This window comes from Eutrigla gurnardus (genome assembly GCF_963514095.1).
Source record: "Eutrigla gurnardus genome assembly, chromosome: 3".
NCBI lineage: Eukaryota > Metazoa > Chordata > Actinopteri > Perciformes > Triglidae > Eutrigla > Eutrigla gurnardus.
This window is the reverse complement of record NC_139917.1, coordinates 32,265,829-32,277,504: the sequence shown is the minus strand read 5'-3', so window position 1 is coordinate 32,277,504 and position 11,676 is coordinate 32,265,829. Positions and strand designations below refer to the sequence as shown.

At 41.1% G+C, this 11,676-nt stretch overlaps 1 long non-coding RNA gene across 1 annotated transcript; it reads right to left on the bottom strand.

Moving 5' to 3' along the window:
- Positions 1–1,014: 1,014 nt before the first annotated feature.
- LOC311008829 lies at positions 1,015–9,984 on the bottom strand. The gene is made up of 2 exons (XR_014596571.1): positions 8,262–9,984; positions 1,015–8,171 (listed from the first exon to the last, which is right to left on the bottom strand). It is a non-coding gene; the product is annotated as an uncharacterized lncRNA (long non-coding RNA).
- Between the last annotated feature and the right edge of the window lie 1,692 nt (positions 9,985–11,676).

Sequence of the window (11,676 nt, the reverse complement as noted above, 5' to 3'; positions counted from 1 at the left end):
GATGGAGAGGAAGGGAGGGAGGGATGCCATGTCTCTTTGAGGGGGGGGGGGGGGGGTGTGAGTAGAGAGAACGGCGGCCCGCTGTGGTCATGATGAGTCACGCCTCCCCCTGGCAACGCCATGTGTTTGGGCTTTTCTTCTTCTACACCTCTTTTTTGGTCAGTTTGTTCTGCTTCATTTCTCCACATTTGTCTCTTGGCGGCCCAGAATACCTCACTTCGGGTTTCTGGTGGCGAGAGACGGAGAAAGATGGCGGGGGGAAGAGGTCGGATCCCCCCCTCCTCCTTCCTCCGCTACCTTTCACCTGAGTATTTCCTGTTTTAAAAGCGTGTTCTGTCACTGAGGCTCTTTTCTTACATCGTCAGTCAGACATTCCTGAGGGAGGGGCGGGGTGGGGGGGGGGGGGCTTTCCTTTCCCAATCTCCGGTAACACTGTTGTTTTTGATATTGAATGTATGCATGGCGAAGCATCCGGACCGCAGCGTCGTGAGTCAGATTGTTCCCTTTTTTATTATTATTATTTTGCCTTATTTTGAAAGCTTCTCTGAGCGTGGGATTGATGAGGTCAGGGGTTCGAGGTGAATATTGATTTGTATATTGGGCACGGTTTTTATGATCTACCCGACCTCCTGCACTCAAACCCACCAAAACGCTTCCGCCGGGCATGCTGGGAAACTCCAGCAGCCTTTTTTTTTTTAGAGAGAGAGAGCTGCTGGTAAGTTCTGACTGAACTAATATTTACTTGATTTAAAAAAAAAAAACCTCCCCAGCTCCTTTTTGATCCTCTAAAGGACATTTGTCAAATTCGTAATTGTTCCCTTTTATTTTTGTGTGATTTCTATATGTTATTTGTTTGAGAGGAAACCTGTAAGGACGATATAAATGCACTGTTACTTCCTGCGGTATGAGTACAATCGAACTACGTTTCTGTTGCGTATCAGAAAGAGAAGAAAAGGCTTTTATTTTGAAAATGCAACGAAAATACCCCCCCTCAACAAGTCTGAAGGAAAGGAAGTGTGTGTGTGTGTGTGTGTGTGTGTGTGTGTGTGTGTGTGTGTGTGTGTGTGTGTGTGTGTGTGTGTGTGTGTGTGTGTGTGTGTGTGTGTGTGTCTGTGTCTGTGTCTGTGTGTCTCTTCATGTTTAAATTGTTTCTCGCCGTTGTGCCAGTTAGTGCGTTTGTCGGGCGCCGCTGCTGTTGGATGCTCGCCTGGCGAACACAAAGGTGCTAATCCAGGCATCGCTACATGGCTAGGAATACAGCTGTGTGTGTGTGTGTGTGTGTGTGTGTGTGTGTGTGTGTGTGTGTGTGTGTGTGTGTGTGTGTGTGTGTGTGTGTGTGTGTGTGTGTGTGTGTGTGTGTGTGTGTGTGTGTGTGTGTGCGCGTGTGTGTGTGTGAGATGCAGAGAGAGAGCGGGAAGCCAGACGGTGTGTTTTCACACACGCTTGGTCGATTCATTCACCCATTAATGCAGTGAACACACACACACGTGCTAATACGCATTTGGGCGCCGTCAGCCGCATCAGCTACAGTACAGCAGAGCATGATGGGAGTTAAAGGGGAATTACACAGAAGCCGAGATGTTTTAACGGTTGATTTCCTGGTTTCCTTCTGGAAGAACGAAGGCGAAGGATCGACCCTGAACCAACGTCGTTGGTTCAGTCTGAGTTCAGGAGCTCCTCTGGTCCTTATAATACCATTTTATTATCAATACCGTTATGGCCAAAATGAACAATCAATATTCATTTATTATTATTATTATTCACAGTTATTCACTGATTTTTAGGGACAAATTAAAAGATTTAAAATTCACTTATATGTTAAATACCATCAAAATGTCAAAATACGACTTTGAATAGTGTATTTCATTCTTCCAAAATATCCAAACCTCTGGATCGCCCCCTGCTGGTTAGTCTAGAAGGGGCGATTTGATATGCAGCGGAGTTTTCTAGAGGCGGAGCATCTTAACCCGATGACGTTAGTTTACCTGCGATGAATATTTGATTATTGGTGGCGCCCTTTTCTCCAGATTTGAGCTCCATCTCGGCCTTTTAATCACAAGATGAATCGCAGACGATCGTTTTAGCGTTGGCACATCTTTACGTGTAAAACAGATCAGAATCTGTCCCGTAGAGGGAACAGGTTTACGTCTATTCTTCACTGAGCCGGCCCCTGGTTTTGGTCCCAGACTTGCGCGTTGAATAAACGTAGATTTAATTGAATTTATTATCGAATGACCTCACTTATCATGTTGATGTTGATGTCACTGATCTGTGAGAATAAACCTCCCTGGTCATATGGTGCAACTCTTTAATGACACATGCACGTGCATACGTTCACGTCTATAAATATACATCACTTCTTCTGTTTTTATTGCCTTTTAATTTACATATCTGCTTCTTTGAGGTGACTTCGGTGGTTCACGGCTTTGCATCGCCATGGTAACGGCTCAACTAACTCAATACGAGATCGACTTCGCAGGCCGACCAATCAGAGCTTCAGGCTTATTTGTCATATGTAACCTGATAATATCACAGAAATACAAATGATTTAAAAGCCTAATCCAGCGTGAATGACGGAGATTTATAATATCTATAATAATAATATCTATAATAATAATATCTATAATAATATCACAATATCTTTGTGTGTATTCTGTTAAATCAGTGTGTAACCTTTTATTATTTCAGCTGCAACAGACTTAATAAATGAACTGTAATGATTAATATCTAATCATGCCAAAACTAACATTTCAAATGAGATGAACTCCCAGCATGCACCACACACACACACACCTGTTTGACGGCCTAGCAGCACTCCAACAATATTAATTACATTTATATAACCACAATCACAATAAATCTCTATATTAGTATATATTCTCTTATATATTTGCATCATCAGTTCACTTGTGTGTCAGCTTCTTCAGCTGGATTTTGTTGCCAGGCAACAACACCTGCTTCACTTTCTATCCATCATCAGCATGCAAACTCTAAAACTCTGAAATACTACTTCTCACTGCTTCGATTTAGGAGTTTAGATTCATACTTAATTTGCTTTCAGCCGCCGGCCGAGGGCACAAATCAATTATCTTCTGTTCTATAAACACACAAACATATCAGATACTTAATGGAATACACAACTGTGATTACAGTGGAGACAAATGGGAAGAAGTTAAACACGTAGTCGGGCTGAAAACATCGGGTTAAGTTGATCCAGATCATTTAGAGATGTTTTAGATTATTATAGAACATCTCAGAAATAATGACATAAATCTTTAAAGAGAAAAAACAATCAGGATTTGTTTTGTTGTAAACTTTAATATTTTGTTTTATGCACATCTGGCCTCTTTTTGTGTTTTTTCTTTTAAATAAGAAGAAAACCATAACGGCTGTTTAATATCACAGGTTTATATCGATAAAACCCCATCAGAACGCCACGGCGCCCAAAAAAGAACCAAAACTAAGAAAAACGACTTCAGGTGTAATCGAAGAACACATCGTCTGCTTTCCAGGGAAAGATCTCTGCATGACTATTTGTTATATATATTTCCATGTAGATCAGGTTTTTTTTTAATGATTATTATTTCTTTTAAAATGAGGCTGTCGGTCAAATAGCCCCTGGGTCCTAAAGGTCCTCCTGGTTGGAGGTTCATGGTACGATTTATGGAGATGTAACCAAGTCCATTAACTGGAGGAGGGAGACGAGAAAAAGTGAGACAGAAAGACAAAGAAAGGGAGAGACAGACAGGTAGAGGGGGGGGGGGGGATAGTTTGCACATTTCTGTTGGAATCCTTTTATTCCAACGCGTTGTTCAAAAGCACCGCCTTAAATGAGAGAGATGGAAAGGCAAGAAGAGGACAGTGTGAGCCTCCCTAGAGGGGGGGGGGGGGTGTTGGCTGGGACGCTCAGATGATTTGGTGTGAATGCATGCATACTGGTGTGTACGTAAGCGTGAGCTTGTGTGGTTTTGGGAGCTGTTTGTAAAGGCTGTGTGTGTGTGTGTGTGTGTGTGTGTGTGTGTGTGTGTGTGTGTGTGTGTGTGTGTGTGTGTGTGTGTGTGTGTGTGTGTGTGTGTGTGTGTGTGTGTGTGTGTGTGTGTGTGTGTGTGTGTGTGTGTGTGCATATTAATGTATGTATGCAGGTTTTTCCCCTCCTCGGTCGCTTCCCTCCATCTCCATTTATGGCATATTAATGTCTGCCTCCTCACTCCACAGAGCTTTTGACTCGGAGTGTGTGCGCGCGCGTGTGTGTGTGTGTGTCGTCTGGCTTTGTGTGGCGACTGCGCATGTCTGTCACTGTGTGTGGGTGGTTTGGGTACTCGACTCTGCAAGGTGTGTGTGTGTGTGTGTGTGTGGAGGTTGAGATGAGTGGCTGTTTGTTTTCTTTGCCTCACACATCTGCAGTCACTTATATATATATATATATATATATATATATATAATATATGTGTCACTGAATCCACACAGCGTCTTTTCTTTAGATCTAGTGGATCCAGTGGATCACAAGCTCTTCCATCGACTCTTCTTCCCCTCCCTAAATGTCCCGTCTCCACCTGGTTGGACGTCCTGCAGACACACTTCATCACTTCATTTCCCCTCAATTGTCCTTTTCTGCATCTCTCACTGTTTCTTTACATCTCTCTCTCTTCATGTATACATGGCTGTCTCCATCTCACACACACACACACACACACACACACACACACACACACACAGGAAGCAGCTAAGTAGCGTCGCTCCCTCATCGCTTCATTACGTAAAACCATCGTCTTCTCTCCGCCGCCGCTTCCTTTCTGTGTCGACTCCATTTTCTTCATAGAATGCAAATCTCTGCCAACCTCACCCCTGTGTGTGTGTGTGTGTTTGTCTCTGTGTGTGTGTGTGTGTCTGTGTGTGTGTGACTGTGTGTGTGTGTGTGTGTGTGTGTGTGTCCTGTCTACAACAACAGATGCAGCTGCCAAATATGTTGCTGCATTTGTGTGTGTGTGTGTGTGTGTGTGTGTGTGTGTGTGTGTGTGTGTGTGTGTGTGTGTGTGTGTGTGTGTGTGTGTGTGTGTGTGTGTGTGTGTGTGTGTGTGACAACGCAGCAATCATGAGGCGAATATCGACCAGACTGTTAAAACTAAGTGACCAAGTGGGCTTAAAAGAATAATTATAATCATCCTTGACTTGAGGAGGGGGGAGGAGTCGGAGGAGGGGGTGCCGTTCTTCCTGAGGAGGAGATGTTTGTTAAGAATCTCCCAGGACAGATGAGGCATTGCGGCAGTCTGCCGTCACATGAGCGAAGCCACAATCCAGACAAAGAGACAGGAGAGGAGAGAGAGGAGCTAATGATGGGAGGAGGAGGGGGGTGATCGTCTCTCTCTCTCTCTCTGGCCCTGTGCCACCAAGATAAATACCTGGGCGCTGGTTGTATTTCTGTAGCGTGGCGTTCTTCACCAGGGCGGGGTCGATCGGCGAGGATCTAAAACTTTTACAAAAACGAGCTTTTTGAAGCTGAAATTTGCACTAAAATGTCTCTAAAATCGCACGTCGGACCCCGGGGTGTTTATGAGGACCGTGGTCCTCCTAATCAATAACAACAATCACGTCTAAAATCAATCCATCCCTATCAATGGAACCAAAACGCCTCCTTTAGATGCATTTTTAGTTAAAACCAATATTGGACCTTAATTGGATTTCTTAAATATTCTGTGATGATAATTTAAATGTTTTATTTTTTTTAATTCAGTCGGTTTTAAGACGATTTGAAGACGTCTCATATATAAAAATAACAGTTGCAGCCCTCATTAGTGATGATCAGAATCTCATTAAGAACAATAAGCAATAAGGTATTATGTGGAAGTTGTGGGGCCATATATGGAAAAAATATCATGTCACGTTTCTCCGGCCAAAAATGATTCACGATATTATTCTGATCATCGCTGTGAACGTTTTTTTTTTTTTTTTTTATTAAGAAAAGTTGTCTCCGAGTCGGATCTGTTAGCGTCCTCCACATCTGTTTTATTTCCTCTTTTTGGTTTGGAAAACGTTCGTAGCCGGTTGCTATGGCAACGAGAAGTGATTTTCATAACAAAGTTGAAACACGGAACTGAAGAGAGAACGTTTTTTTTCGTCACGTTGCAGCTTTTCACCTCGATGTCTGAGCACACTTGGGTGGGCGGGGCCACAGCAGACGTTTTTTTATTATTATTTTTCCCAAAGCGATACGAGTTCGGTCACGCTTTTTTTACTAAATGTTTTAGAAGAGCTTTGTACACATTTCAATATTTTACTTTCTACTGTTTTGTTTTCTGTTGTTGTTTTGTTTTCTACATTCTCGCTAGTGTACTGTAGTCCTTTTTTTACGTTACTTTACGACGGATGCTACTAATATTTCAACATTAACATGTGTACGTAGATTTTTGCAGATTGTGTTTAATTTTTTTTTAAAGTGCTAAAAAAGAATAAAAGAGGGAGACATGGTTAGCTGTAAAATAGTTTAGAGAAAGAGAACCACATATTTTTGCATTGCAATTGTTGTACGACTGAGGTGCTGCGGGGCGGGTGGAGGTTTTAATGCTGGACCAGATGTTACTGTACTGCAGCTGTTGCCATGGCGACATGGGGGGGGTGGAAACACGAACGGATGGACGGACGAGGCAAAAAAAAAAAAAATGCCGTCGGCGCTCACATCATTTTAAGGCTACAAGTCTGAATGTCTGTTTAAATCTCTCTTCACGGATGAAATCCGACGTCTTGTGACGACAAATATATTTCTAAATATAAATTTATAGAAATATATATTAGAAATCGACCAAAAGTCTACTTGACCTGGTTTTCGAACCAGCTTTTTTTTTACAAAGAATAAGCTACTGCTGCTTCCATGTTTTATTGTTTTGTTTTAGACGCCACCTGGTGGCTTAAAACAGCTACTGCGGCTTAGAGAAGGGGGGGGGGGCTGCAGTAGCTGCCGACAGCCACCAGGGGGTTGCTCTCCCAAGAGGCAGTGACCACACGAGCCACGATTGTAACGAGAGTCTTGATCACTGTATCCATGCGAGCACCTTAAACAGCAGAACGGCTTCTAACTGCTCATTTTACGAAAACGCACAAGACGCCAAAACCCGCCAAAACACCCGCCGCACGCGGCCCGAGATGCCAAATAAAGTTGTCAGCAGATTTGAAAGTTGCTGACGTGACTTCCAAAAGATTAAAAAAAGAGCGCCGTAGATGTTTCGTGCTTCGACTCGTCCGTCCGCGACCGCTCGACCCCCCTGGCCGCCGCCGCCGATCCACAGAGAGGAAGCGAGGTGACGAGGAGCGGGGCCAATCATCTTTAACAAAACACAAAAAAAGAAGCACCTTTGGGCCAAAGCCCTCTGCACCTTTCTGAGCACGCTCCTATGTCACTTCCTGTCTGTGGTTTGGATGCTGGTGGAAGAAGTGGGACTTTTGTTTGGGGGAGGAGCGGGGGGGTCTATTTGTAAGTTCCTTTATTTTTGTTGTTTTTATCTTTTTGTACTATTATTCTTTTTATTTTGTACGTTTTATCTTCTTTCTCTTTATGACATTTGTTTACTGTAAACTGATGATGTTGATGATGATGATGATGATGTGCCCAATCGACCTGTCTCCCCCTCCAGGTGGGAGGTGGGAGCACCGACTGTGCAAACTCCCCTCTGCATGGGGGAGGGGGGGTGTTCAGGTGAGGGAGGGGTCTCCAGTAAAAGATTCATACGGGGTTCCTACACAGTCCTGATAGTTTGTAGATCTAAAAATCCCAAAGTTTACAATCACCCAGCAGCATTTGATGATTTTGGTTTCGATCTGAAAAAAAAAGCACAAAACTTTCAGCGTGACGATAAACATAACATTTATTTTCACGTCCGACTTCAAAATTAATGAAGTGAAGCAAAGATGGGCGACATTGACGTCCTTTCAACTACCATTAAAATGCTTGTTGGGTTCGACTCGTTCCGTCATATCCCTCCCCCCCCCCCCCCCCCTCCTGGACGAAGCTACGTCCGATACCCACGATTCCTCTTTTCCATGTTTGGTCTCCACCATCTTATGGAAATATATCTGGCTGTTTATCTGCAAAAAAAACACTCAATACCTGGCTAACTTTTGGAAGCGGAGGGTCCTGCAGGGACCCTGGTTGAGGACCTGCAGGGACCCTGGTTGAGGACCTGAGGGGCCCTGGTTGAGGACCTGCAGGGACCCTGGTTGAGGACCTGCAGGGACCCTGGTTGAGGACCTGAGGGGCCCTGGTTGAGGACCTCCAGGAACTTGTCGTTAAATGTTAAAAAAAAACTAAAAAAAACTGGCTAAACTTGGGAACGGAGCGAGGGAAGTGGATGTGAGACGCTTTCTTAGATCTGAGATTCTGGTCCTGAGGTGAAGCCTCATCGTTTATATCCCCCCCCCCACCTCACCTTCCTCAGCGCTGCAGCGTGACCTCATCAACCCCCGCTGTAGTAACATTTACTCCTCTATTTCCCAGAATCCCCCACACACCAGAGACAAAACACACTCACAAATATAAATACAAATAAATATATATATATATATATATACTGTATATGTATAAATGGATACAAAACGGGCAAACCTCTGAGATACAGAAGCTTGTCTTCGTGTCACTGATGCAGTTTTAAAAAAACAAAAAAAAAAGTACCAGTTTACCTCGGGAGCTCTCAGCCATAGCAGACCTTGAAGCCGGCGGAGATGTTGCTGCTGTGGTTGCCGTCACGAAGCAGGTCCACTTCCTTTAGTTGTTTTTCAGGAACCAAACCCAGCAGCCTCAGCAGAGCGCTCGGGACCATCTGAATGCAAAACCAGAACCGGGACACAAAGCCGAGAGTCCTCGTCAACACAGTCTTACCTCAGAAATCTACTACAGGATGCGGGTGGAGGTGGGGGGAGGGGCTTACCTTACATATGATCATAGCAACCGTGAATGATATTTTTTATTCCTTGTCTCTGGTGTCGTTGGGTGAAAAAACTATTTCTTTTTCCTTTTTTCCCACTATAAATATATAAATATATAAACTGTACATTATGACATAGAAGCACTATCGAAGTTTGATTGTTAGATGTGCACTCGCAGCATGAGGTATTATTCTTTATTATTCTTCATAACCCAGAAAAAAAAAAAAAAAGTGAAAAAACAGTTTTTGGAGGTAAAATTAAAAAAAAGGAATTAAAACCCCCCGTAAGCGATGCAGTAGTGTCTACTGATGTCAGAGAAAATACCGACCTCACCCCCGCCACACACAAGTCCCCCCAGACCCTTGCCCCAACCCTTCCCGTGTTGCCCCGCCCCCCACATCCAACCAATCGCCCCGCCCCCCTGCTCCACCCCGTGTACATGCCAGTGTTTCCCCATGTGTTCCAAGTGCCAATAACTTTGTGAATTCCTAACTGTGACCCAGTAATACAGATTATTGCACATTAACTACTGTAAAGAGAAAAAGAAACCCGACTGATTAAACATGAGGAAAAATCTGAATATCTTAATAAAAATGTTTTTAACAAACAGGACTGACCTAACCACCATGTTGAGTTTTTATTTACCTCCATTAAGAAGAGTTAAAGCTCATTTTTCTGCTGCATTTAATGTTTACAGAAACCTCCCAGTTCTCAGCAGTGAAGCCGAAGCTGAAGTGCCCCAGACTTGCATTCTTTCTGCTGGCCATCAGGAAAGAGGCACCCAAACAGACTCTTTATGATGGAGTTCACTGTTATAGATCACTGGACTTGGATTTGAAAGTGTATTTTCAGACGGTATGAAAATCAGAATATTACAAAAAAAAGTGCCTGTTAATTAAAATGAATTGTCATCAGGAGGCGTTCACAAGAACCCGCTGCTGTGTTTCTGTTATTTTGTGTCTGAACATTTCAGGAGTTTTGAGTTTCCGGCCCGAGACGATGCAGCTGAACGCCGACCGGGGTGAGAACCTGTGCAGGTGAGCTGCTGCACCAACTACGGTTGTCATGGAAATACTGTCCGATTTCTATCGTACCATTATTGTAAGATCTCTAAAATGAATGTTGATCAACATGTTTTCTGACTTATATTGGTATATTATGATTTATGAATTTTTATTAAATTCTATTTTATGACATTTGTGACATTTTGTATGACATCGTAACTGACTTTTAAAAAGTCATATGGATAACATTTTTATGTTAACGAATAATTTAAAAAAGCTAGTTATCAATGTTATCAATAGCACCTTTAAATAACTTTTTATGACAAATCGTCTGACTTTCTGACATATTTTATTTAGTATAAACACTTTTCTAAAAGCATTATTTTTTGTTAAATTTTGTAATACATAGTATATTATGACTTAACTTATATTTTTTGACAAACTATCATTTTATGACATACTTTACTTTGACATATAGGACTTTTAATGGTATATTATGATCTACATTTTTTCTATACATTTTTATAGAATAATATGTTTGTGACATTTTTTATGACATCGTAACTGTTTTAAATTAGCTTTTTTTCACTTTTCTATGACAGATTTTCTGATGTATATTATAATTTTTTAAGACATTTCTATTTTTTATTAAATTTTGTAATACATATATCATGACTTTTTAATCTTTTATTAAAAGTTTGTCAAAAACTATAATAAAGTAAAAAAAATCATATACTATCATTTTAATTACATATTTTCTGACTTAATGATATGGTATATTGTGATGATTTTGTTTGTGACATTTTGTATGACTTTGTAAATGTGTTAAATGAGCTTTTTTATGACTAACTTTTCTGACTTTTTATGACATCATTTTTATCACATTCCTATAAAAACATGTTTTTATAAAATGTTGTCATACATAGTATATTATGACTAATTAATTCGTTTTTGACAAACTATAATTTTATGACGTACTTTATTACATATTTTATGACTTAATGACATGGTATATTATGATTTATGTCATTTTATGGAATACTATGCTATGTTTGTTTTTTTAATGAAATTCTATGTCGAAAAGTCATAGTATATCGAAGAAAGAACATCATGAAAAGTTTAATCAAATCATAGAATAGAATGTCGAAAAGTCATGAAATTATATGATTAATTATGACTTTTTTAATGACGTATATAATGTTGACATTTTTATGACATACTATTACTTTTGTGACATTTTTTGAGAAATATATACGATGACATTTTAAAGAGTTTTTATGACAGTATATTATGTTTGATGACATTTTCATGAAATACTACTATGATTTTTGGGACATTTTTGTATGACATAGTACAACATATTTTTTTTATGGTATTTAAGTCATCAGTGAGGTTGGAGGTTTTATCTAAAATCCGAATCACAGAGGAAATGGATCAAATCCAAACACACGGGAACAAACCTCCTGTTCAAGTCTGAAAATTAACGTTAAAAACCTCTTAAACACAAAATAATCGGAGGAAAACTCACGATGAGAAATCACCTTTTAGTCGCATCACGTTTAACAAGTTTACTGAAAGTTAAAACCCCGCTGAGCAATCTGAGAAAATATCTGGTAGCCAGAAAGAAAAACAATCATATTGGATTCAAAGCAACAGCAGCTGCTCGTTTATTCTTCATGTAGTGTTTGTAAAAGTCAACGCTTACAAAAATCTCACAGAGCAGAGCAGCGACTTGAAAAGTGAATGTTCAGCCACCGTC